This window comes from Dioscorea cayenensis, chromosome 17 (assembly GCF_009730915.1).
Source record: "Dioscorea cayenensis subsp. rotundata cultivar TDr96_F1 chromosome 17, TDr96_F1_v2_PseudoChromosome.rev07_lg8_w22 25.fasta, whole genome shotgun sequence".
Classification (NCBI taxonomy): domain Eukaryota; kingdom Viridiplantae; phylum Streptophyta; class Magnoliopsida; order Dioscoreales; family Dioscoreaceae; genus Dioscorea; species Dioscorea cayenensis.
The window spans coordinates 10,993,765-11,019,868 of record NC_052487.1 but is presented as its reverse complement, the minus strand read 5'-3'; the positions used below and the strand labels follow the sequence as shown (position 1 = coordinate 11,019,868).

The window sequence follows — 26,104 nt, the reverse complement described above, 5'->3', positions numbered from 1 at the left end:
TCTATATGCTCTGCAGAAAATTCCTGATGATAAGTGCTTGTGCGATATGAATGTGAAGCGTTCATTCCTTATGTTGAGCATTACTTTCCTCAAGTTTTTACAGTAATATGTGTGTTTTTATGTTACTCTTATGCAGGTAGGGTTGTGAGGCCGAGTATGAAGGAAATAGGCCAAGCTGGATCATAATGCACCTATTTTGGAGGAGATCTTGCCAAGGTTCAAACGCGAAGACATAGGTCAGGTGTGAGATGCTAGAGTGTGTGCCAACATAATCGTATTTGAGTGAGCACATTCATTTGGAGGGGCACAAAGGCAGTCACACTCGAGCATTCCGACTTATGCATATAAGAACAAGAGATCCACTAACATGTACATCATTGAAGAAGCAAGTGATTCACAACATAAACGTGTGCCCGTTTGCGTTACCCCAATGAAAGTATGGAATTCGGGAGTATTTCCGGCAGAGTACTGTAGCAGGCTAACACACCACGATACTGTAGCAAGTGCTGTAGCAGCACGGCCGAGAAATCCGAGAAATCAGAGAAACAGAGAATCCACACGGGCGTGTGGAAATTATCCACGCCCTTGTGGAAATTCCACAGGGGCGTGTGACATCATACACGCCCGCGCAGTCGCCCGATTCTAGCCCTATTTAAAGCCGATTTCAGCCCCGATTTCAGCATGCTTTTCTCCATCTTTTCCCCAACTTGTGAGAGGGTTTAGGCTAGGGTTTTGAGGGGTATTAGCCAAGGTTTTGGAGAGGTTCTATGGCTCCGACATCGTGATTCCATTAGGAAGAAGGTTGGTAGGGGAGCTTCGATCGAGGCGTATCCTATACCAGACGAAGGAATCCTTGGACGACGAGTAGAGGACTTTCCACAATACCATTGACACGACCATCTAGGGGGTTTCTTTATGGATTCATTGCTTTTACATTCAATTTCTTTGATTGTACTTAGCTCCATGGAGAGCTAAACCCCTAGTGGGTACTTGGGTGATTGTGAACCCTAGGATGTACTCGTTTTATTGAACTTCTTTATTATGCTTTCAATAAATTGATGTTTATTGTGAGTTCCAACCTTGAATGCTTGATTGTATGAACATTTCCCCTAGAGTGACACTAGGGTTGAGAGTTCTTGTTGGTAATCTTGTGAGTGAGTGACACACCACGAGCGTTAGACAAAGCTAGGTTGAAGAGGGTTGAGAGGATGAGTCGAGAGGCACAGGAGCGTCCCCTTTCCCCTCCGAAGTGATAGATTCTACCTCCGTTCCTTGAGTTCTTTGCGGCCATAATTGAGTGAATGGTCTAAGGGATGAACCTCCGCTAGGGCCTAGTTGCGCGTGTAATGGAGTGAAGCGTTGAGGGGATCTTAGTATCTAGGGTTTAATTGTGGCTAGGGACCTTCCGCGTCGACCAAAGGGTTAGGTCTATATTTAGGAAGCGATTTAACACTTAGAATCCATACAGCCCATTACAACTTTGTTCGCGTGCGAGGTTGAGAGGTTACTTAATCTCTCCTCCGTGACATGAATAAAGTTAGGCATAGTTGACCTTAGATTTGGGACTATGTATGTAAGGATTTCCACGACTCACCATTACATTGATTAGGAAGCATAATAGAGAGTTCTTGCACTTGAAGCGATTCTCCTAGCTGAAGCATCATCTGAGTACCCCATCTTTATCGATTGCCTTACCCTTCTCCTTATTCTTGCTCTCTCACTTGTTTCTTTTATTATTGAGAATTGAATTAATTTCACACCAATCATTATTGATCTTCCACATAGCTAAGAACCAAATTAAGTATTTTCATTCCCTACTCCCTGTGGAATCGACCCCGCTCACCCGGGATTATTACTTCGACAAACCCGTGCACTTGCGGGATATAAGCAAGGTGAACTTGTCACCTGACCACATAGATACAGTCAGAGCCTACGGCTAGCATGCAAAATACACCAAAGAAAAACACGAAACATGCTTAAACGACCAACCAACTTCGCCAAACACATGAAAAACATGATAACTTTAAGTGTCCACAATAAAATCATAGCAAAAGCATCTAAAAATCAAGACACCAACACTCAACACTTTATTCATGCAAACACTATGCTAACAATTAAGAAAATAGTAGACACATGGATTGCCTCCCGAGAAGCGCTTGTTTAACGTCACTAAGCTTAACGTACCTTGCCTTACCTCACAGGGATTCATAGATGAAGGTGGCCCTCTTACCCATAGCTTGAAAGCATGATAAGCAAAGTTTCTTAAAGGTAGAAGTGGAATTATCAGGCTTGGTACCACCTAGTAGAGGTTCATCCAACTTGTTCGATTCACGCACCTTCAGATTAGTGCTAGGCATGGGTCTCTTGGATTCGATTCACGGGGCCGAGAAGACGAGTGTACCCGCTCCCCTGGGTCTAGAGACGATGCAGTTGATGGGCATGGTCCGCAAGGTTCAGACATGGGTTTTTGTGTTAGTCCTACCAGCCCCAGAGATAGCTAAGGATGAAGGTGATGACGCCGGAGCATCTCAGCCCGCCCCCGAGCCTCAGCCAACATCGATGGAGACCGAGGCACCTCCAGCGGTCGAGGAACCACCCCCAATGCGTATGTTTTCACCTTCTCAAGCCAATGATCGCTTTGAGAGGCTCGAGAATGCTATAAGAGTGGTCCGAGACGAGGTTTCCGAGATTAGGGCTACACAGGCCACTCAGTACACAGAGTTCATGGCACGTTTCGACATATTACAGCAGATCCTAAAGTGAGACGTTGCCTCATCATTTGTCCTGCAGCCGAGGATGATTCAGGCCCCGCCAGTGCCTCCAGCACCTCCATACTCGACCCCAGCACCGGAAGACCCACTATATGCTTCCACTTCAGCAGCAGTAGCAACGGAGCCTGAGAGCGACTCCGACACTTGACCTTTCTTTTACTTTCATGCATTTTACTTTATCTTATTTTCTTGTTCTTAGACTTGTTCACTCATAAAGGATTTTCCTTCTGAGTTTATGTTATTTTGCATTATCGAGTTGTATTCATTGCTTCATCTTTTATACACTCGAGTTATTTTTGTTTTTCTTGAGCTTCACTTAACCCCTCGTGTATGCGTGCAGATGGTCTTGTCTTCTTTGAAATTGAGACTTAGTCATGGGCACGGTCAAGGTGCTTCGGCACTTGGCCATGTGAGCGTCACAACCCGTTGGAACACTACTCCCAATGATTTGGCTTCATCAAAACGCAACACTAGGAGTCAGGGAGTATTGTTTTGATTGCTTCTCCCACATCTATTTTTGAATGATATATTTTGAGTGAGCTTGCATGTGTACATTGAGGACAATGTACAACTTAAGTGTGGAGGGGAGTTTCATAATGCACACATCTTTTCTATTATTCTTGATTGATATATGCTCACATAGCCAATGGCGGTTCACCTTAGTTGCAATGTTTGTATTCCTAAGTCTAGGAGAATTGTTAACATTGAATGTTTTCATGCTCTAGTTCTTGCTTGAATTTTTAGGAATTTTTGCCAGATTTACACTTAGTGCACTACTCACTCTTTGAACTCTATTGGAAACTCATGTTTGATGTTAAAGGGACTAGTTAGGTACTTCTTTTGCTAAATTTAAAAAAAAATGAAAAGAAGGAACAAAATAGTTTTATTGTTTATTTGTATTTGTTGGGTGGAAAGAGCTACCACCTAAGAAGTATGAACCTACTCTCACATGTCGGATACTAGTTATGCCCTAATGAGAGAAAGAGCTATCTCATAGGATGAGTGAAAGCTACCACTCGGGTAGAAAGAGCTACCACCTCGAAAGTGTGAAAGCCACCTTAGCGGCCGCTTTGGAAAGGGCTACGTTAGAGGATGTGTGAAGCTACTACTACCATCTTTTAAAATTTTTATCACTTTTGTAGATAAATAAGTCCCTTGTACTTAGAACTTTGAGGAGTATAACTTGGGTTGTTTTGAGTGAGTTCACACACTTACACGAAATTTGGGTTTGTTGTCCTTTTTGATTCAAGTTTTTAGCTAGAGCATTGATTTTTCGTATTTAGTATTGAAATTTTCTTTACTTGTAGAATGCTAACTTTGTATACTTTGGTGAACCTCAAGCAAAGCACTTTCAATATTTTCTTCATTGATGCACAGAATGTTTAATTTTTGCTTGAGGACAAGCAAAAGCTTAAGTGTGGGGGAGTTTGATAAGTGCTTGTGCGATATGAATGCGAAGCGTTCATTCTTTATGCTGAGCATTACTTTAGCAATTACTGTAGCAGCACTGTTCACAGAGGGCCGAGAAATCAGAGAAACAGAGAATTCACACCGGCGTGTGGAAATTATCCACACCCATGTGGAAATTCTGCACGGGCGCATGTAGCGTCCACACCCGTGGAGTTGCCTGATTCTAGCCCTATTTAAAGCCGATTCAGCGGTGATTTTGGTATTCTTTTCTCCATCTTTTCCCCAACTTGCGAGAGGGCTTCAGCTAGGGTTTTGAGGGGTATTGGCCAAGGTTTTGGAGGGGTTCTACGGCTCCGACATCGTGATTCCATTAAGAAGAAGGTTGGTAGGGGAGCTTCAATCGAGGCGTATCCTATACCGGATGAAGGAATCCTTGCACGACGAGAAGAGGACTTTCGACAATACCATTGACACGACCATCGAGGGGGTTTCTTTATGGATTCATTGCTTTTACATTCAATTTCTTTGATTGTACTTAGCTCCATAGAGAGCTAAACCCCTAGTGGGTACTTGGGTGATTGTGAACCCCAGGATGTATTCGTTTCTTTGAACTTCTTTATTATGCTTTCAATAAATTGATGTTTATTGTGAGTTCCAACCTTGAATGCTTGATTGTATGAACATTTCCCCTAGAGTGACATTAGGGTTGAGAGTTCTTGTTGGTAACCTTGTGAGTGAGTGACACACCGCGAGCGTTAGACAAAGCTAGGTTGGAGAGGGTTGAGAGGGTGAGTCGAGAGGTACAGGAGCGTCCCCTTTCCCCTCCGATGTGATAGATTCTACCTCCGTTCCTTGAGTTCTTTGCGGCCATAATAGAGTGAATGGTCTAAGGGATGAACCTCCGCTGGGGCCTAGTTGCGCGTGAAATGGAGTGAAGCGTTGAGGTGATCTTAGTATCTAGGGCTTAATTGTGGCTAGAGACCTTCCGCCTGGACTAAAGGGTTAGGTCTAAATCTAGGAAGAGATTTATCACTTGGAATCCCTAGAGCTCATTGCACCTCTATGCGAGTGCGAGGTGTTGAGATTGTTCGATTTCTCCTCCGGGACATGTATAGAGTTAGGCATAGTTGACCTTAGATTTGGGACTGTGTATGTAAGGATTTCCATGACTCACCATTGCATTGATTAGGAAGCATAATAGAGAGTTCTTGCACTTGAAACGATTATCCTAGGTGAAGCATCATCCGAGTACCCCATCTTTATCGATTGCCTTTCCTCCTCCTTACTTTTGCTCTCTTATTACTTTTAATTTCTGAGAATTGAATCATTACCACACTTATCATTGTTGATACTCCACATAGCTAAGAATCGAATTAAGTGTCTTTACTCCCTACTCGCTGTGGATTCGACCCCGCTCATCCGGGATTATTACTTCAACAAACCCGTGCACTTGCGGGATATAAGCAAGGGGACCTTGTCAGTACTGTAGTAGGTTACTGTAGTAATACATTGTAGCAGTTACTGTTCACAGCCACCCGAAAATCAGGTTTCTAGAGAATCCACACGAGCGTGTGAAAATTCCCCACACCCGTGTGGAAATTCAACAGGCCCATGTGAAAAATCTAGAAGGGCGTGTGGTTTCCTGATTCCAGCCGTATATAAGCCGTGGTTCAGCCCGATTTTGGGCGCAATCTTTCATCCCTTTCTCCAACTTTTCTCTATCTTTTGGGAGGCGACGGGCTAGGGTTTAGAGAGGCTTTTGGCAAGTCTTTGGAGTAGTCCTACGGACTTGACACCGAGTTTTTCTTGGAAGAAGGTTATTGGGGTAGCTTTCATCGGCATCAATCTGGCGAGATGTGCCCTAGGCCGGACAAGGGGACCTTTGGAGAAGAAGAGGCTACTCCACAAGACCATCGACATGAATACCGAGGTAGTTTTCTTGTGGATTACTTGTTTTTACTTTTAATTTCATTATTTATTGTATCTTGCTCCATAGAGAGCTAAACCTCCTAGTGGGTGCCTGGATTTTGTAAACCCTATGATGTTTTTGTTTCATTGACCTTTTATTATGCTTTCCTTAATTGATGTCTCTAATTGAGTTATAATCTTGAATTCTTGTTGAATGATTTCTCCCTTAGAGTGACACTAGCATTGAGAGACCATTTTGGTAACCTTTGTCGATGAGTGACACACCATGAGAATTAGACAAAGCAAGGTTTGAGAGGGTCGAGCGGGTGAGTCGAGAGGTAGCAGAGTGTTCTTTTTCAATTCCGTTGTGATTTATCGTACCTCCACGTTCCAAGAGTTCTTTGCGGTTAAAGTAGAGTGAAGGACTAAGGGATGAACTCCGGTTGGGCTTAATTGCATGAGCAACAGAGTGAAACATTGAAGTGACTTTAGCACCTTGGGCTTAATTGTAACTAGGGATCTTTTGCCTGGACCAAAAGGTTAGATCTACACATAGGAATAGGGTTAATCACCTGGATTCCCTAGAGCAAAGTGTTCTTTCCTTATGATCAGTTCTTGTATGATAAGAATGCAGAGTGTTCTTTCCTTATGATGAGCATTACTTTTATCAGGTTTCAGTGCTATTACTTGTACAACACATTGCAGCAATCACTGTAGCATATCACTGTATAAAGTATGTGGCGATTCATGTTCACAGCTGAACAGAAAACAGATTTCTAGAGAATCCACATGGGTGTTTGGAAATTCCCAATGCCAGTGTGGAAATTCCACAGGCCCGTGCGAAAAATCCCCAGGGTTTGTGGATTCCCGATTCCAGCCCTATTTAAGCAGCAATTTAGCCAGATTTTATGGATTGTTTTCCCCTCTTCTCTTGCACTTTTCTTCATCGTTTGGGAAGCCGTCAGTTAGAGTTTGGAGAGGCTTTTGGTAAGACTTTGTAGTGGTTTGAGGGATTCTACACTGTGGTTCGCTTGGAAGAATGTTACTAGGGGAGTTTTAGTCGTCATAGATCCGGTGAGGTGTGCCCTAGGCCGGAAAATGAGACCTTTGGAGAAGACTTGGCTACTCAACAAGACTATCAACACGACTATCGAGGGGTTTTTTTTATGGAACATTTATTTTTACTTTTGATTTCATTGTTGATTGTATAGTGCTCCATGGAGAGCTAAATTCCCTAGTGGGTACTTGGATTTTGTAAATCCTAGGATGTTATTGTTTCATTGATCTTTTATTATGCTTTCCTTAATTGATGTTTCAATTGAGTTCCAATCTTGATAACCAGGGTTGAGAGTAACACTAGGGTTGAGAGTCCATCTTGGTAACCATTGTAGATGAGTGACACACTACGAGGCATAGACATTGCTTGATTGGAGAGGACTGAGATGGTGAGTCAAGAGGTTGCGTAGCGTTCCTTCCCCGTGTGATTTATCCTATCTCCATTTCTTGAGTTCTTGGCAGTCACAATAGAGTGAAGTTATAGAGAATAAACTCCGCTGGGCTTAGTTGTGCGAGCAATAGTGTGAAGCGTTGAAGGGACTCTGGTGTCTTGGCCTTAGATAAGACTAGGGGCCTTTCGCCTGGACCAAAGGGTTAAGTCTATACATAGAAATAGGGTTTATCACTTGGATTCCATAGAACTCCTTACAACTTTACACAATGTGAGGTGTTGAGACTGAGCAATTTCTCCGCCGGGATATAGTGTAGGGTTAGTCACGGTTGACCTTAGATTTGATACCGTGTGCTTAAGGATTTCCACGACTCATTGAGCACTCATTAGGAAGTATAATAGTTGGTCGTGCACTTTAAACATTAATCCTAGGGGGAGTATTGCCCGAGTACCCCACTTTTGTCGAATGCCTTACTTCTCACTTACTTTTGCCTTTCATTCTTGTTTCTTTTCATCTTTGTTTTCATTAAATTTTATCAACACTATCATTATTTACTTTTACGTGGTTCACTAGAAATTTAAGTATCTTTACTCTTCCTAACTATGGATATGATACGCCACTAACCTAGGATTTATTACTCAACAAACTCGTGCACTTGCAGGTCACACGCAAGGGGAGTTGTCAAGTTTTTGGTGCACTTGGCGGGGAGTAGGCATTTAGAGATACTTTGCACTTTGATATCTTAGCTATTCATTCATTCTCTTTCATATCTTGTTATCATATCATCGTTCTAATTTTGTTTTCTTTCTTTTGGTGCAGCTCCAGGTTATGACCCGAGGAAATCCTTCGATACTAATTCAAGATGATCCTGAACTTGAACATACACTCACAAAAAGGGATAAAGAACCTGTGCAAGAATTGCCGAATCTAGCTGAAGTAGAAGTTGAAGGATCTCACAACTTGGCGGAACATAATGAGCAACAGAGAACACTCTCTGATTACACCAAACCGTTAGTACTTGGGACACAGTCTAACATTGTGCGATAACTTGTTACAGCTCCGAACTTCAAGCTGAAGCCAGCATTCATCCAGATGATACAACAGTCAACACAATTCAATGGTTTGGCTGATGAGGATCCAAACAATCACATTGAGAACTTCTTGGAAGTTTGTGACATGTTGAAGATCAACGGTGTTACTGATGATGCTAATAGATTAAGGGCTTTCCCATTCTCTCTAAAAAGAAGAGCTAAACAGTAGTTACATTCTTTACCACGAGTATCCATCACGACATGGAATGAAATTGTCAAAGCTTTTCTTGCAAAGTATTTTCCTCTTGGGAAATCGGCAAAGCTTCGCAATGAGATATCATCATTTGTTCAGATGGAGCTTGAGTCCTTGTTTGAGATGTGGGAGCAATTCAAGGATCTTTTGTGGAAGTGCCCACAGCATGGATTCCCCGAATGGATGATCATTCATACCTTTTACAATGGGTGGAATCCAAGTACAAGACAACTTCAAGATGCCACCGCAGGAGGTACAATAGGGAATAAGACCCCCAATGGAGCCCGATAATTAGTAGAAGAAATGGACATGAATAGCTACCAATGGAATGCAAGGGAAAGGAAGAAAGTGGCTAGACTTCATGAGATCGATGCGGTTACATCATTGGCGGCCGAAGTGGAGGCATTGAGTAAGAAGTTAGACACTCTAACTTCTCCTAGATTGGCGGTCATAACAAATTATGATGGAAGTGTGGGAGGATATGCCCCATTCGATTGCCCGATAGTTCTTGGTGGTACTTTATCCATTGAGCAAGTTGACTTTGTGGGTAATGCAATGCGAAACTGATAAACGCCTAAATGTATGTATTTTATATGTATTAATCGTGTATTAATTGTGAACATGTTAACGAATTGATGCCCGTTTTATGTCTAAATTGGTTATTTCGGTGTTGCAGGTCTTAAATGAGTCAAACAATGCTCAAAACTGCAAATCGGATGAATTCGACATCAAAAACGGCATTTTTGGGGTCCCGGTACTGTAGCAGCACTGTAGCAACACTATAGCAGGCCGTTGTTCTTGCTGCGGCCATTTGGCTGGGAGTTTCACGGGCTCCATGCGCCCGCATGGATGCCCGTGAGGTTCTTCAGGGAATTCTCAAGTCTCGATCTGTAGCAAAAAAACATCGTAGAAAAAAATTACTGTAGCGAAAAATCGTGGTGAGCAACTGTAGCACCCGGCGGGGTTTTTGGGCATTTGGTGCATGAGCTTCACGGGCTCCATGCGCCCGCATGGAGCCCGCATGGACTGACGGGGTATATAAGAGCTGATTTCTTCTAGGGCAAGGGGAGGAGTTTTTTTGGAGGGTTCTTCAAGCCGATTTTTCACCAATCTTTGAGAGGCAAGATTACATGTTTTTGGAGAAGGGAAATCTAAGGGAGAAGCTCGGTTTGGCTAGATCTTCATCGATCTCTTCTTTGGGAGTTTGTAGAGCGACGAGGGAAGCCGCCCCCATTGCGGCGTCCGTGGAAAGCCTTTCCACCTAGCTTGGCTTGTCTTCCTTCTTCCATTGTTTGAGGGAGTTTTTATTATGCCTTTTGTAGTTGTTTGCATGGATTTGTTGCTTGGATTTGTTTGTATGGACTGAGTAGACCCCAAGGTCACCGGATGCCGGTGAACCTTGGGGGTGAACTTGTATTTGGATGATTTAAGTTTGTTTATTGCAATTGTTGTGTTTTTGAGATTCATTCTTGGTGCATTTGATGTGTTGCTTACATGAGAACTCCGTAAACCAAGCTGTTAGGGTTGTACTTGGTAGCGTGACCATCGCCCTTGTACTAGACACACCAAGTTTGGAAGGGATTCATGTACGAATACGCCGTGACCATCGGGTGATTCTGTACCCCTCCACCATTAGGGGCTAGACCGAGGTTGTGTTCCGGCTCTAATTAGGGATTTCCCCACTTGTTAATGCAATCGTATGAGGATTTGATCGGAAGAAATTCGTGTCAATACTTATACCGGATTAGGGGTCAATGGCCGTGACCATCGGGTTGACCTAATCTAGGGAAATCTCTAGGTCCAAACCTTCAATTGCATGACATTCTTAGCATCCTGTGCACTTTAGTAGCCCCTAGGGAATCCGCATCCGTGACCGTTCCTTTCCCCGATTTTTATACCCCTCTCCGTATTTTTAGTCTCCACTTGTAGTTATCTTATTCAAATTAATAGATTAGAGAAACCTTTCGAATCAGTCGGCTGAGACATTAGCGAAGAGGAAGTAAGGGGTAGATCCTTGGGCCCGGGGGAATACGACCCTCTCGTGCTCGCACGAGAGGTATTACTGACGACTCCGTGCACTTGCGGAACACTCATCAAGTTTTTTTGGCGCCGTTGCTGGGACCCACAAGGAATACTCGGAAAAACTTAGAGTTTATTGATTTAGCCATTTTTCTTTTTATTTTTGTTCATCTGCTTCTTTTTGTACATATATCTCCATTCATTTAAAATTACTCTCCACTTTAAATATTTCTCTTTGTCTGATACCTCCTAGTTATTCATTATCTACTATCATTAATGGATGCAGCTAGCGGTTGGACTGGTGCCTCCTATTTGCAAATCCCATGTTCGGATTTGCCACTTGAATCTCTAACGGAATTTGAACTAGAAGGAATGATGAGTTCACACATTTTTTTGACATTTGGAGACGGATCGAACGTTACAATGTGACCGGAGTCGTACTCATCGGGGAGAGCATGATGTGCAAGACCTATTCACGCATTATCCGGAATCCGATAGTGTGTTGCCGGTGAGCTCGAGCTTATTCCACCTAATCTTTCCCCCATCCCTATTCATGAGAAAGTGAGGAACAATTCTGATGCCTTTGGCATACCAGTTCATCAAATTGATGAGGAAATTGATTTTTCATCGGGAAGTAGCTCAGGATCATCCGAATGTGAGATTCATGCTATGGAAGAGTGCGTGGATAGTAGCGACTCCACGGAAGACGAGAGTAGAGGATTCGAGGATATTGATCTTGGGAAGTTTGGGAGACTAAAAATCATCAATCGAGGAACCGCTGGAACTAGAACTCGAAGCCGCTACCCAAACACCTGGAGTATGCATTTCTCGCCGAAGGGTCAAAGCTTCCAATTATCATCGCCTCCGACCTGACCCCTAAACAAAAATCCGATCTTCTGAGTGTACTAAAGAAGTATAAAAAAGCAATTGCGTGGAAGATCTCGGACATTAAGGGAATTAGCCCTTCTTTCACGTACACATAAGATTCTTATGGATGATACTCATAGGCCAACGGCTATACCCCGAAGAAGGCTTAATCCTAATATGAAAGAAGTAGTCGCGAGTGAGGTGATCAAACTTCTTGATGCAGGCATCATTTACCCTATCTCTGACAGTGAGTGGGTAAGCCATGTACAGGTAGTGCCAAAGAAAGGGGGAATGACAGTTGTCACTAATGAAAAGAATGAATTAGTCCCCACTAGAATAGTCACAGGTTGGCGCGTATGCATCGACTACAGAAAACTCAATGATGCTCGACCAAATGCTCGAACGACTAGCAGGGCACTCATATTACTGTTTCTTGGATGGCCTCTCCGGATATTTTCAAATTCCCATTGCCCCAGAAGACCAGGAGAAGACAACTTTTACATGCCCTTATGGTACTTTCGCTTATCGCCGTATGCCCTTTGGATTATGCAACGCACCAGCCACTTTCCAGCGATGCATGATAGCTATATTTGACGATTTGGTGGAAGATATCATGGAGGTCTTCATGGATGATTTCTCGGTTTTTGGTAATTCTTTCGACCAATGCCTCAAAAATCTAGAGCGGGTCCTAGCCAGATGTGAGGAAACTAACTTGGTTCTCAGCTGGGAAAAGTGTCATTTCATGGTCAAGGAAGGCATTGTGCTGGGTCATAAGATATCACAACAAGGAATTGAGGTGGACAAGGCATTGTAGCTGAGCACTGTAGCACCGGCAGGTTTTTGGGCATTTGGCTGTGAGCTTCACGGGCTCCATGCGCCCGCATGGAGCCCGCATGGACTGACGGGGTATATAAGAAACTGATTTCTTCTAGGGCAAGGGGAGGAGTTTTTGGAGGGTTCTTCAAGCCGATTTTCACCAATCTTTGAGAGGCAAGATTACATGTTTTTGGAGAAGGGAAATCTAAGGGAGAAGCTCGGATTTGGCTAGATCTTCATCGATCTCTTCTTTGGGAGTTTGTAGAGCGACGAGGGAAGCCGCCCCCATTGCGGCGTCCGTGGAAAGCCTTTCCACCTAGCTTGGCTTGTCTTCCTTCTTCCATTGTTTGAGGGAGTTTTTTTATTATGCCTTTTGTAGTTGTTTGCATGGATTTGTTGCTTGGATTTGTTTGTATGGATGAGTAGACCCCAAGGTCACCGGGATGCCGGTGAACCTTGGGGTGAACTTATGTATTTGGATGATTTAAGTTTGTTTATTGCAATTGTTGTGTTTTTGAGATTCATTCTTGGTGCATTTGATGTGTTGCTTACATGAGAACTCAGTAAAACCAAGCTGTTAGGGTTGTACTTGGTAGCGTGACCATCGCCTTGTACTAGACACACCAAGTTTGGAAGGGATTCATGTACGAATACGCCGTGACCATCGGGTATTCATGCACTCTCCACCATTAGGGCTAGACCGAGTTGTGTTCCGGCTCTAATTAGGGATTTCCCCACTTGTTAATGCAATCGTATGAGGATTTGATCGGAAGAAATTTGCGTGTCAATACTTATACCGGATTAGGGGTCAATGGTCGTGACCATCGGGTTGACCTAATCTAGGAAATCTCTAGGTCCAAACCTTCAATTGCATGACATTCTTAGCATCCTGTGCACTTTAGTAGCCCCTAGGGAATCCGCATCCGTGACCGTTCCTTTCCCCGATTTTATACCCCTCTCCGTATTTTTAGTCTCCACTTGTAGTTATCTTATTCAAATTAATAGATTAGAGAAACCTTTCGAATCGTCGGCTAGACATTAGCGAAGAGGAAGTAAGGGGTAGATCCTTGGGCCCAGGGAATACGACCCTCTCGTGCTCGCACGAGAGGTATTACTTGACGACTCCGTGCACTTGCGGAACACTCATCAAGTTTTTGGCGCCGTTGCCAGGGACCCACAAGGAATACTCGGAAAACTTAGAGTTTATTGATTTAGCCATTTTTTTCTTTTTATTTTTGTTCATCCGCTTCTTTTTTTGTACATATATCTCCATTCATTTAAAAATTACTCTCCACTTTAAATATTTCTCTTTTGTCTCGATACCTCCTAGTTATTCATTATCTACTATCATTAATGGATGCAAACTAAGCGGTTGGACTGGTGCCTCCTATTTGCAAATCCCATGTTCGGATTTGCCACTTGAATCTCTAACGGAATTTGAACTAGAAGGAATGATGAGTTCACACATTTTTGACATTTGGAGACGGACTGAACGTTACAATGTGACCGGAGCTGTACCACTGGGAGAGCATGATGTGCAAGACCTATTCACGCATTATCTGGAATCCGATAGTGTGTTGCCAGTAGCTGAGCTTATTCCGCCTAATCTTTCCCCCATCCCTATTCATGAGAAAGTGAGGAACAATTCTGATGCCTTTGGCATACCAGTTCATCAAATTGATGAGGAAATTGATTTTTCATCGGGAAGTAGCTCAGGATCATCCGAATGTGAGATTCATGCTATGGAAGAGTGCGTGGATAGTAGCAGCTCCACGGAAGACGAGAGTAGAGGATTCGAGGATATTGATCTTGGGAAGTTTGAGAGACTAAAATCATCAATCGAGGAACCGCCGGAACTAGAACTGAAGCCGCTACCCAAACACCTGGAGTATGCATTTCTCGCCGAAGGGTCAAAGCTTCCAATTATCATCGCCTCCGACCTGACCCCTAAACAAAAATCCGATCTTCTGAGTGTACTAAAGAAGTATAAAAAAGCAATTGCGTGGAAGATCTCAGACATTAAGGGAATTAGCCCTTCTTTCTGTACACATAAGATTCTTATGGATGATACTCATAGGCCAACGGCTATACCCCAGAGAAGGCTTAATCCTAATATGAAAGAAGTAGTGCGCAGTGAGGTGATCAAACTTCTTGATGCAGGCATCATTTACCCTATCTCTGACAGTGAGTGGGTAAGCCCTGTACAGGTAGTGCCAAAGAAAGGGGGAATGACAGTTGTCACTAATGAAAAGAATGAATTAGTCCCCACTAGAATAGTCACAGGTTGGCGCGTATGCATCGACTACAGAAAACTCAATGATGCTCGACCAAATGCTCGAACGACTAGCAGGGCACTCATATTACTGTTTCTTGGATGGCTCTCCGGATATTTTCAAATTCCCATTGCCCCGAAGACCGAGGAGAAGACAACTTTTACATGCCCTTATGGTACTTTCGCTTATCGCCAGTATGCCCTTTTGGATTATGCAACGCACCGACCCACTTTCCAAATGATGCATGATAGCTATATTTGACGATTTGGTGGAAGATATCATGGAGGTCTTCATGGATGATTTCTCGGTTTTTTTGGTAATTCTTTCGACCAATGCCTCAAAAAAATCTAGAGCGGGTCCCTAGCCGGATGTGAGGAAACTAACTTGGTTCTCACTGGGAAAAGTGTCATTTCATGGTCAAGGAAGGCATTGTGCTGGGTCATAAGATATCACAACAAGGAATTGAGGTGGACAAGGCATTGTAGCTGAGCAATCGTAGCACCGCAGTGTTTTTTTGGGCATTTGGTCGTGAGCTTCACGGGCTCCATGCGCCCGCATGGAGCCCGCATGGACTCGACGGGGTATATAAGAAACCCGATTTCTTCTAGGGCAAGGGGAGGAGTTTTTGGAGGGTTCTTCAAGCCGATTTTCACCAATCTTTGAGAGGCAAGATTACATGTTTTGGAGAAGGGAAATCTAAGGGAGAAGCTCGGATTTGGCTAGATCTTCATCGATCTCTTCTTTGGGAGTTTGTAGACGACGAGGGAAGCCGCCCCCATTGCGGCGTCCGTGGAAGCCTTTCCACCTAGCTTGGCTTGTCTTCCTTCTTCCATTGTTTGAGGGAGTTTTTATTATGCCTTTTGTAGTTGTTTGCATGGATTTGTTGCTTGGATTTGTTTGTATGGACGAGTAGACCGCAAGGTCACCGGATGCCGGTGAACCTTGGGGTGAACTTGTGTATTTGGATGATTTAAGTTTGTTTATTGCAATTGTTGTGTTTTGAGATTCATTCTTGGTGCATTTGATGTGTTGCTTACATGAGAACTCTGTAAACCAACTGTTAGGTTGTACTTGGTAGCGTGACCATCGCCCTTGTACTAGACACACCAAGTTTGGAAGGGATTCATGTACGAATACGCCGTGACCATCGGGTATTCTGTACCCCTCCACCATTAGGGCTAGACCGAGTTGTGTTCCGGCTCTAATTAGGGATTTCCCCACTTGTTAATGCAATCGTATGAGGATTTGATCGGAAGAAATTCTGTGTCAATACTTATACCGGATTAGGGGTCAATGGCCGTGACCATCGGGTTGACCTAATCTAGGAAATCTCTAGGTCCAAACCTTCAATTGCATGACATTCTTAGCATCCTGTGCACTTTAGTAGCCCCTAGGGAATCCGCATCCGTGACCGTTCCTTTCCCCTGATTTTATACCCCTCTCCGTATTTTAGTCTCCACTTGTAGTTATCTTATTCAAATTAATAGATTAGAGAAACCTTTCGAATCTGTCAGCTAGACATTAAGCGAAGAGGAAGTAAGGGTAGATCCTTGGGCCCAGGGAATACGACCCTCTCGTGCTCGCACGAGAGGTATTACTTGACGACTCCGTGCACTTGCGGAACACTCATCAGAAACCAAGGCAATTCTTATAGCAACACCTACAACCAGCGGTGGAAGAATCACCTAAATTTCTCATGGATTAACCAAGGGCAGCAAAAGGCCATAGCACAACCAGGTTTCCTACAACAACAACAACACCCGAACTTGGAAAATAGAGTTTCAGGTTTGGAGACCCGGATGACCGACTTAGAGAAATTCTTGACCCGATTTGTGCTATAATAGGATACACAGTTCCAATCAGTCGAGGCTACACTTCACAACCACACCGCTTCATTACACAACCTAGACAATCAAGGAGGGCAAATCATGAAGTCTCTATCTGAGAGACCACAAGGAAGCATATGAAGGTGATCACTTTGAGAAGTGGTCATGAGGTTGAATGTAGGCTTCCATGTGAGAAGACCATTGTTGAAGCACCAGAGGTCATATAAGTTGAGAAGGAAGCAACTGAGGAGAAGGAGGTGGCACCCCACCTTACAAGCCAAGTATCCCTTTTCCTTCTAGATTAAAGAATGACCAAAATGATGAGCAATACAAAATGTTCTTGGGTCTATTCAAGCAATTGTACATCAATATTCCTTTTGTGGAGGCATTGTCTCAAATACCTCTGTATACTAAGTTATTGAAAGATATATTGATCTACAAGAGGAAGTTGGAAGAGAGTGCATCAGGGATCTTAGATGCCTCTTGTCCGGCAATTTTGCAAAAGAATATGCCGAACAAGAACAAAGAAACAGGAAGCTTCATTATCCCGTGCAACATTGGAAACTTGGGTGAAGAGATGGCATTCGTAGATTCAGGGGCCAGTATCAATGTTATGCCATACTCTTTCTTTAAAAAGTTAGGCTTGGGAAAGCCTAGGCCTACTCGGATGACTTTGCAATTGGCGGACCAGACGGTGAGACATCCGAGGGGCATCATTGAAGTTGTGCTTGTCAAGGTGGACAAGTACTTATTTCCTATAGATTTTGTAGTGTTGGATATCGATGAGAATGCAGATGTTCCTTTCATACCTGGGAAGCCATTCTTGCGTACTTCAAAGACTTGAGTGTTTTCCCGAGAGCGCATACGGGCATGCATCTACCCCTGTTAAGCTTTCCTGTGAAGCCACACGGGCGTGGGTAATTTTACTCCCGTGTGGATGTATAGAAACTCTAGAGTCACGGGTTTTCTTTAAAATCTATTCGAGTTTCTCTATTTTCACACTCCAAATTGTTCAGAAAATAAAACACTCACTCGCCCGACCTTGCATCATTATTTTAGAAGGATTTTACTTGATTTTACCACCTGATTTTAGGCTCTACATCTCTAACTCATCGGTAAACCCTTTTCCCTTCTCTTCTTCGTAACATTTTGATTTAATTATTAAAACTAGTAAATATTCCTTCATTTCTACAATTAGAAGGGGTATGCATGCTTAGAAAGAAGTTAGAGGCGATTTGATGATGTATTTATGAGTTTTTAGCATGCGGCCGTGCATTTTTCATGCCCTGTGGATCCACACGAGCATGTGGAAATTCCACACGACCGTGTGGATTTCTGCAACATTAACCTGTGAGTATTCCTGATCAAATTTCTTCTCAAACCTTGTAGGAATAGCTCCCCGGTCGAAGAAGCAAGCTGACAAGCGTCCACGTGAGCATTCCCCTGAGTCAGATCACATGGAGTTTGCTATTCCCGAGCATCAGGCTCGATTTGGCGTTGTCTAAGCTCAGGTTCAGTCAAACCCGATTCCTAGACATGAGCATTCTCGGGGAAGTTCAGTCAACGGATGACATGGTAGATAAGGTCGAAAAGATGTTGTTTGTGGGTAGCTGGAGGTGTCTATTGTTTATCTGAGAGCCAGTTATTCGTCAGCTCACTATGGAGGTGCTTTCATCCTTTGAGTTTGACCGATCTTAGTCAAGCTTTGATAGTGTCGATGTTAAACAGTTCATAGCACTCGGCTATCATCACATCATGAGTGTTGCGCAGTTCTTCATCTATATGGGCTTGTATGATGAGGTTTATATGGATATAGAGGAGTATCATAGATTACCCACTAATTATCCAGGGCATATAGAATACTTTGAAGGAGGGGTAGTATGAGCCAGGAGTGTCCAAGGCAACGTGCCATGCTCTACCAGCATACAGATACATCCACGCCATTCTTAGCTGATCAGTGAACGGGCGTGGTGATAGCACAGGGATACTGAGTAGACAGGAGTTACTATACTTGTACTCCATGGTGCAAGGAGAGCCGATTCATTTGGGGCACATTTGGGCTGAGTACATGCACCACCAGGGCCAGTATGTCAGAGTAGGAGTCATTTTCTCAGGCCCATATATGACGAGACTAGTCATAGGCATGGGTCTTCTGGACGCAATTTGAGGGGCTGAGAAGGCGAGTATATCTTCTCTGTGGGCATAGAGATGTTGAGGCTGATGGGGATGGTTCGTAGAGTCCAGTCCGGAGTGTATGCTCTGATTACACCTACCCTAGAGGTAGTAGAGGGAGATGATGATATTATCGAGAGTTCTCAGCCTGCTCCCGAGCCTCAGCCGACACCGGTAAGACCTAGGTACCTCCTATGGCAGAGGAGCCACCCAAGTACGCATGTTTTCACCATCTCGAGCCTATGATCATTTTAAGAGACTCGAGAGTGCGGTGGGAGTGCTACAGACAGAGATCATTGAGGTTCAGGCTACACAGGCCGCGCAGTATATAAAGTTTATGCCACATTTTGATACATTACAGTTGATTCATGAGCGAGACGTTGCCCCATCATTTGTTCTGAGAACTCAGACCCCTACGACCCCTCGAGCCTCACCATCACATGATCTACCAGCACCTTTTGATTATCTAGTAGCAGTAGAGCCAGAGCATGACACCGATGCTTGATGCATCGTTCTTTATTTCTTTCTTGTTATCTTATTTTGTATTGTTATTAGACTTGCACTACTCAGAAAAGATTTTCCTTCTGAGTATGTCTTTTATTTTTGTTTTGTTGTCTTGAGTTGTATTCATCACTCTATCTTTTATATACTCGAGTTGTTTTTTTTATTGAGGTTCACTGAACTTCCTTATGTATTCATGCAGATGGTCTTGTCAGTATGGGAATAGAGAACTAGTTATAGACACGACCAAGGTGTTTTGGCACTTGGCCGTGTGTGCTTCACAACCCATCAGAACATCACTCCCAATGATTTAGCTCAATCAAATGCAACACTAGGAGTAAGGGAAGTATTGTTTCGATTAGTTCTCCCACATATATTCTTGATTAATATACATTATTAGTGACCTTGCATGTGTACATTTGGGACAATGTACAACTTAAGTGTGGGGGGGGGGGAGTCCACATTACACACGTCTTTTATATAAGTTTTGATTGGCATACATGCTCACATAGCCAATGGCAGTTCACCTTAGTTGGAATGATTGTATTCTTGAGTTTATGAGAATTTTTAACATTGAATGTTCTCAAGCTCTAGTGTTTTACTTGAATTTCTAGGAATTTTTGGGCGAATGACAGTTGTTGCACTACTCGCTCTTTAAACTATTTTGAAAACTCAAGTTTAATATTAAAGAGACTAGTTAGTATTACTTCTTTTATTAATTCTACTAAAAAAAATGGAAAAGAGAAAAATATTTGTTGTTTGTGCATTAGGGGTAGAAGGAGCTACCACCTATGTTGTATGTAGCTACTCTCATATATCGGATACTAGTTATGCCCTAATAAGAGAAATACCTATCTCATATGATGAGTGAAAGTTGCCACTCCAGTAGAAATAGCTACCACCTCGAAAGTGTTAAAGCCACCTTAGCGGCCGCTTGGGAAAGGGCTACCTTAGAGGATGTGTGAAGCTACTACCATCTTTTTATTTTGTTATGTTTTGTAGATAAATAAGTCCCTTATAATTAGGACTTTGAGGAGTATACTTTGGATTCAATTGAGTGAATTTACACACACTTACACAGTTTCGGGTTTATTGTCCTTTTTGATTCAAGTTTTTGGCTAGAGCATTGATTTTTTCATATTTAGTGTTGAAATTTCCCTAACTTGTAGAATGCTCTCCTTGCATGTTTTTTTGAAATAAGGCTAAGAACTTTCAATATTTCTTTCTTCTATGTTTGAATGTGTATTTCTTTGCTTAAGGACAAGCAAAAGCTTAAGTGTGGGGGAATTTGATAAGGGCTTGTGTGATAAGAATGCGAAGTGTTCTTTCCTTATGATGAGCATTACTTTTATCAGGTTTTAGCGCTAATACTTGTACATTTGTGTTACTTTTATTCATATAGGGTTGTGAAGCTATGTATTGAGAAAAGAAGCCAAAAGTAGATCGTGAGCACACTAATTGGTGGAATCTTGGAAGAAACAAACACGAAGACACAAGTGGGGTCTTATGATGCATGAATGTGTGCCAACTTCCGTGTACTCAAGCTATTACAATGAGTCAAAAGGGCAAGAATGCAGTCACATTCACGTATCCCAACTTGTGCATTGATAGTAAGATCTGCACGAACGAAGCCTTTGATTGAAGAAAAGTTGCGATCTACGGCATAAATGTATGCTCGTTTATGTTGCCTCGATGAAAAGTGTGGAATTGGCAGTATTTTGGCAAAGTACTGTTGTAGAGTATCGTAGTATATCAATGTAGCAAAATAATGTAGCAGTTCCTATTCACAACTGGCCAGAAAACATATTTCTAGAGAATCCACACGGGCGTGTGAAAATTCTCCACGCCCATGGTAAGAATCCACAGGGGCATGTGGATTCCTGATTCTATCCCTATTTAAGCTGCAATTCAACCCTATTTTAGGGATGTTTTTCTCCTCTTCTATTCCACTTTTCTCCATCATTTGGGAAGCCGTTGATTAGTGTTTGGAGAGGCTTTTGCCAAGTCTTTGGAGTGGTTTGAGGGATTTGACACCGCAATTCGCTTGGAAGAAGGTTATTGGGGGAGCTTTCGTTGGCATAGATCCGGCGGGTGTGTCCCCTAGGCTGGACAAGGGGATCTTTTGAGAAGGCTTGCCTACTCCACAAGACCATCAACATGATTACCGAGTGGGTTTTCTTATGGAACACTTGTTTTTACTTTCAATTTCTTTATTGATTGTATTGTACTCCATGGAGAGCTAAACCCCCTATTGGGTACTTGGATTTCGTAAACCCTAGGATGTTATTGTTTCATTAATCTTTTATTATGCTTTCCTTAATTGATGTTTCAATTGAGTTCCAATCTTGAGTTCTTGTGGAATGATTTCTCCCCTAGAGTGACACTAGGGTTGAGAGTCCATCTTGGTAACCATTGTAGATGAGTGACACACTACGATGGTTAGACATTGCTTGATTTGATAGGGTTGAGATGGTGAGTCGAGAGGTAGCGGAGCATCGCCTTTCCCGTCTGTTGTGATTTATCCTACCTCCATTTCCTTGAGTTCTTGGTGGTCACAATAGAGTGAGGTTCTTGAGGATGAAATTCGTTGGGGCTTAGTTATTTGTGCAAGTAACAGAGTGAAGCATTGAACGGACTCTAGTGTATGGGGCTTAGATGTGACTAGGGGCCTTTCGCCTGGACCAAAAGGTTAGGTCTATACATAGGAAGAGGGTATATCACTTGGATTCCCTGGAACTCCATGGAACTTCACACTGTGTGAGGTGTTAAGACTAAGCGATTTCTCTGCCGGGATATAGTGTAGAGTTAGTCACAGTTGACCTTAGATTTGGGAACGTGTGCTGAAGGATTTCCACGACTCATTCAGCATTGATTAGGAAGTATAATAGTTGGTCTTGCACTTTAAACATTAATCCTAGGGGGAGCATTGCCCAAGTACTCCACTTCTATCGATTGCCTTACCTCTCACTTATTCTTTCCTTTTATTCTTGTTCATTTTATCTTTGTTTTTATTACATTTTATCAACACTATCATTGTTCACTTTTACGTGGTCAAGTAGCAATTTAAGTATCTTTACTCCCTACTCCCTATGGATACGATACCCCACTTACCTGGGATTTAATACTCAACAAACACATGCACTTGCAGCTCACACGCAAGGGGCGTTGTCAGAGGTGTTGAGACTATTTTCTTTATCCACCGTGGCATACTATAGACTTAATCACGGTTGACTTAGCTTTGGAACCGTGTATTTAAAGATGTACATGACTTATTAAGAATCAATTAGGAGACATAATTGTTGGTCTTGCACTTGGAACATTAGTTCTAGGGGAGCATTGTCCAAGTATCCCACTTCTATTGATTGCCTTTTCTCTCACTTATTTCTGCCTCTCGTTCTTGTTTTTTTTTATTTCTATTTATATTACATTTCATCAACATAATCATTGTTCATCTTCATTTGGTTAAGTAGCAATCTTAGTATTTTTATTCCATACTCCTTGTGGATATGATACCCCACTTACCTGGGATTTATTACTTCGATAAACCTGTGCACTTGCGGGTAATACACACGAGCGTTGTCAAGTTTTTGGCGCCGTAACCACAGAGCAGGCATTTAGAGATACTTTGCACTTTGTTATTTTAGTTATTTATTATTCATTCTACTTCAGATCTTCTCTTTCTATCATCATTCTGATTTGTTTTCTTTATTTTGGTGCAGCACCAGGTTGTGACCGGATGGAACCCATCGATATTAACTAAAGATGATCTTGAATTTAAACATACACTCAGAAGAAAGGGTAAAGAACCTATGTAAGAACCGTTGAATCTAACTAAAGTGGAAGTTGAAGGATCTGACAACATGGCAGAAGAGAATAAACAACAGAGAACACTTTTTGATTACGCCATACCATCAGTATTGGGGACATAATCTAGCATTGTGTAGCCCCTAATTACAGCTCTGAACTTTGAGCTAAAGCTAGCATTCATCCAAATGATACAGCAGTCAGAGTAGTTCAATGGTTTAGCCGATAAGAATCCAAACAACCATATTGAAAACTTCTTGGAAGTTTGTGACATGTTGAAGATTAACGGTGTTACGGATGATGCTATAAGATTGGGGGCTTTCCCATTCTCGTTAAAATGAAGACCAAAGCAGTGCTACATTCTTTACCACGAGCATCCATCACGACATGGAATGAAATAGTTGAAGCTTTTCTTTCAAGGTACTTTCCTCCAAGAAGTCAGTGAAGCTTCATAATGAAATATCATTGTTTATTCAGATGGAGCTTGAATTCTTGTTTGACACATGGGAGAGATGCAAGGATCTCTTGCAAGGATGTCCACAGCATAGTTTCCTTGAATGGGATATCATTCAGGCTTTTTATAACGGGTTGAATCCAAGTACAAGACAACTTATAGTTGTCACCGTAGGAGGTATAATGGGGAACAAGACCCTTGAAGAAGCCCGATAGTTGGTAGAGGAAATGGCCATGAATAGCTACCAATGGAATGCTAGGAAGAAGAAGAAAGTAGCCGGCATCCATGTGATTGATGTGGTTACATCGTTGGCGGCCCAAGTGGAGACATTGAGTAAGAAGTTAGACACTCTAACTTCTCATAGATTAGCGGCTGTAACGAGTTGTGATGGATGTAGAGGGGGATATGCCCTGTCCGATTGCACGATAGCCATTGCTGGTACATCCTCCATTGAGTAAGTTGACTTTGTGAGTAATTCAATGAGAAACCATGGCAATCCTTATAGCAACACCTACAACTGAGTTGGAGGAACCACACTAATTTCTCATGGAGTAACCAAGGGGAACAAAAGGCCACAGCACCACCAGACTTCCAACAACAAACCTTGAACATGGAGAACCGAGTTTCAGGATTGGAAACCCGAATGACCGACTTAGAGAAAGCATTGACTAGATTTGTGCAATTATCGGATACATGGTTTCAATTGGTTGAGCCTACACTTCGTAACCACACCGCTTCATTGCATAATTTAGAAAATCAAGTCGGGCAAATTGGGAAGTCTTTATCAGAGAGACCACAAGAAAGCTTACCGAGTAACACCGAGACTAACCCAAGAGAACATGTGAAGGTGATCACTTTGAGAAGTGGTCATGAGATTGACGGTAGGCTTCCAAGTGAGAAGACTAATGTTGAAGCACCCAGGGTCATGGAGGTTGAGGAGAGAGCTAAAAAAGAGAAGAAGGTGGCACCCCCACCTTACAAGCCAAGAATCCCATATCCTTCAATATTGAAGAATGACCAAAATGATGAGGAATATAAGAAGTTCTTGGGTCTATTCAAGCAATTGCACATCAACATTCCTTTCTTGGAGGCGTTGTCTTAAATTGCTCGGTATGCCAAGTTCTTGAAAGATCTTTTGACCAACAACAGGAAGCTGGAGGAGAGTGCATCGGTGATCTTAGATGTCTCTTATTCAGCGGTGTTTCAAAAGAATATGCCGAACAAGAAGAATGACCCTGAAAGCTTTGTGATTCCATGCAACATTGGCAATTTGGGTGAAGAGCTGGCATTTGAGGATTCTGGGCTAGTATTAACGTCATGCCATACTCATTCTTTCAGAAGCTAGGCTTGGAAGAACCTAGGCACACTCAGATGACATTGCAATTGGCGGTCCGAATGGTGAGACATTTGAGGGCATCATTGAAGACGCACTTATCAATGTGGACAAGTACATATTTCCTGTAGACTTCGTAGTGTTGGATATCGATGAGGATGTAGATATTCCTTTGATACTTGGGAGGCCATTCTTGCGCACTTCCAAGGCACTTATCTACATGGACGGCGGAGAGTTGACACTGAGGGTTGGAGAAGACAAGCTCACATACCGCCTCCCCGAAGCCAAGCGACATTCTCTCAAATTTGATTATACTCTTTATTTTCTTGACACTACCGATGAACTAATCGATGAATATGTACAGAAAATGTTGAATCCAGACCCGCACGAGGGGTTACTAGATCAAGAAATGGAGAACAAAGAGGTGATGATACTTGGTCTAGAGGAAAAGGTACCATCTACTCCAGGGATAGTGAAGAAGATGCTCCAGAAGAAGAAGTGAACGAGGAGACACCACAAGAAACACCCAAAGGTTGTTGGGGATGGACAAGAATGGAACAAGGGTGATGAACCCTTAAGTGGTAACAAGCTCGATAACTCTCCCCTTGCCTTCTAAAGGCTATGTTCATCATGCTTCCAAGTCATGGGTAAGAGTGGAACCTTCATCTATGAGCCCCCGTAAGGTAAGACAAGGTACATCAAGCTAAGTGACGTTAAACAAGTGCTTCTTGAGAGGCAACACAAGTTTTTATTATTTTCTGAGTTTTTAGTTTAGTGTTTGCATAAATAAGGCTTTAAGTGCTGGTGTCTTGATTTTTATATGCTATTGCTGTGATTTTCTTGTGGACATTTTGGTGTTATCATGTGCTTAAATGTTTATAGTGAAGTTCTTGGTCATTTGAGCGAGTTTTTCATGTTTTTCCTAGTATACTTTGTATGATAAGACAGGCTCTTAGTATATTTATATGTTCAGGAATTTTCTACAAAGCTTGTAGAGTTTTCTAAGTCATCCAGAGAAAACGCAAGACCATATGGAATTTCCACACGGCCGTGGGTCTTAATGCGAGCTTATCTCGAGAGGACACAGGGGGGTGGACTCGCCCCTGTAAACGACCTTAAGACGGTCCATGCCCGTGGGTAATTTCCACACGGGTGTTTGTCATCCTACAGAGACATAGAGATTTTTCACGAGAAGACACAGGGGAATGAACTTGCCCC

General features: G+C 42.7%; 2 non-coding genes across 2 annotated transcripts; both read right to left on the bottom strand.

Moving 5' to 3' along the window:
* Window positions 1-8,887: 8,887 nt before the first annotated feature.
* On the bottom strand, window positions 8,888-8,994 carry LOC120281462. The gene has a single exon (XR_005542601.1). It is a non-coding gene; the product is annotated as a small nucleolar RNA R71 (small nucleolar RNA).
* Window positions 8,995-23,543: 14,549 nt separating this feature from the next.
* On the bottom strand, window positions 23,544-23,650 carry LOC120281559. Its single transcript, XR_005542696.1, has one exon. It is a non-coding gene; the product is annotated as a small nucleolar RNA R71 (small nucleolar RNA).
* Window positions 23,651-26,104: the final 2,454 nt, after the last annotated feature.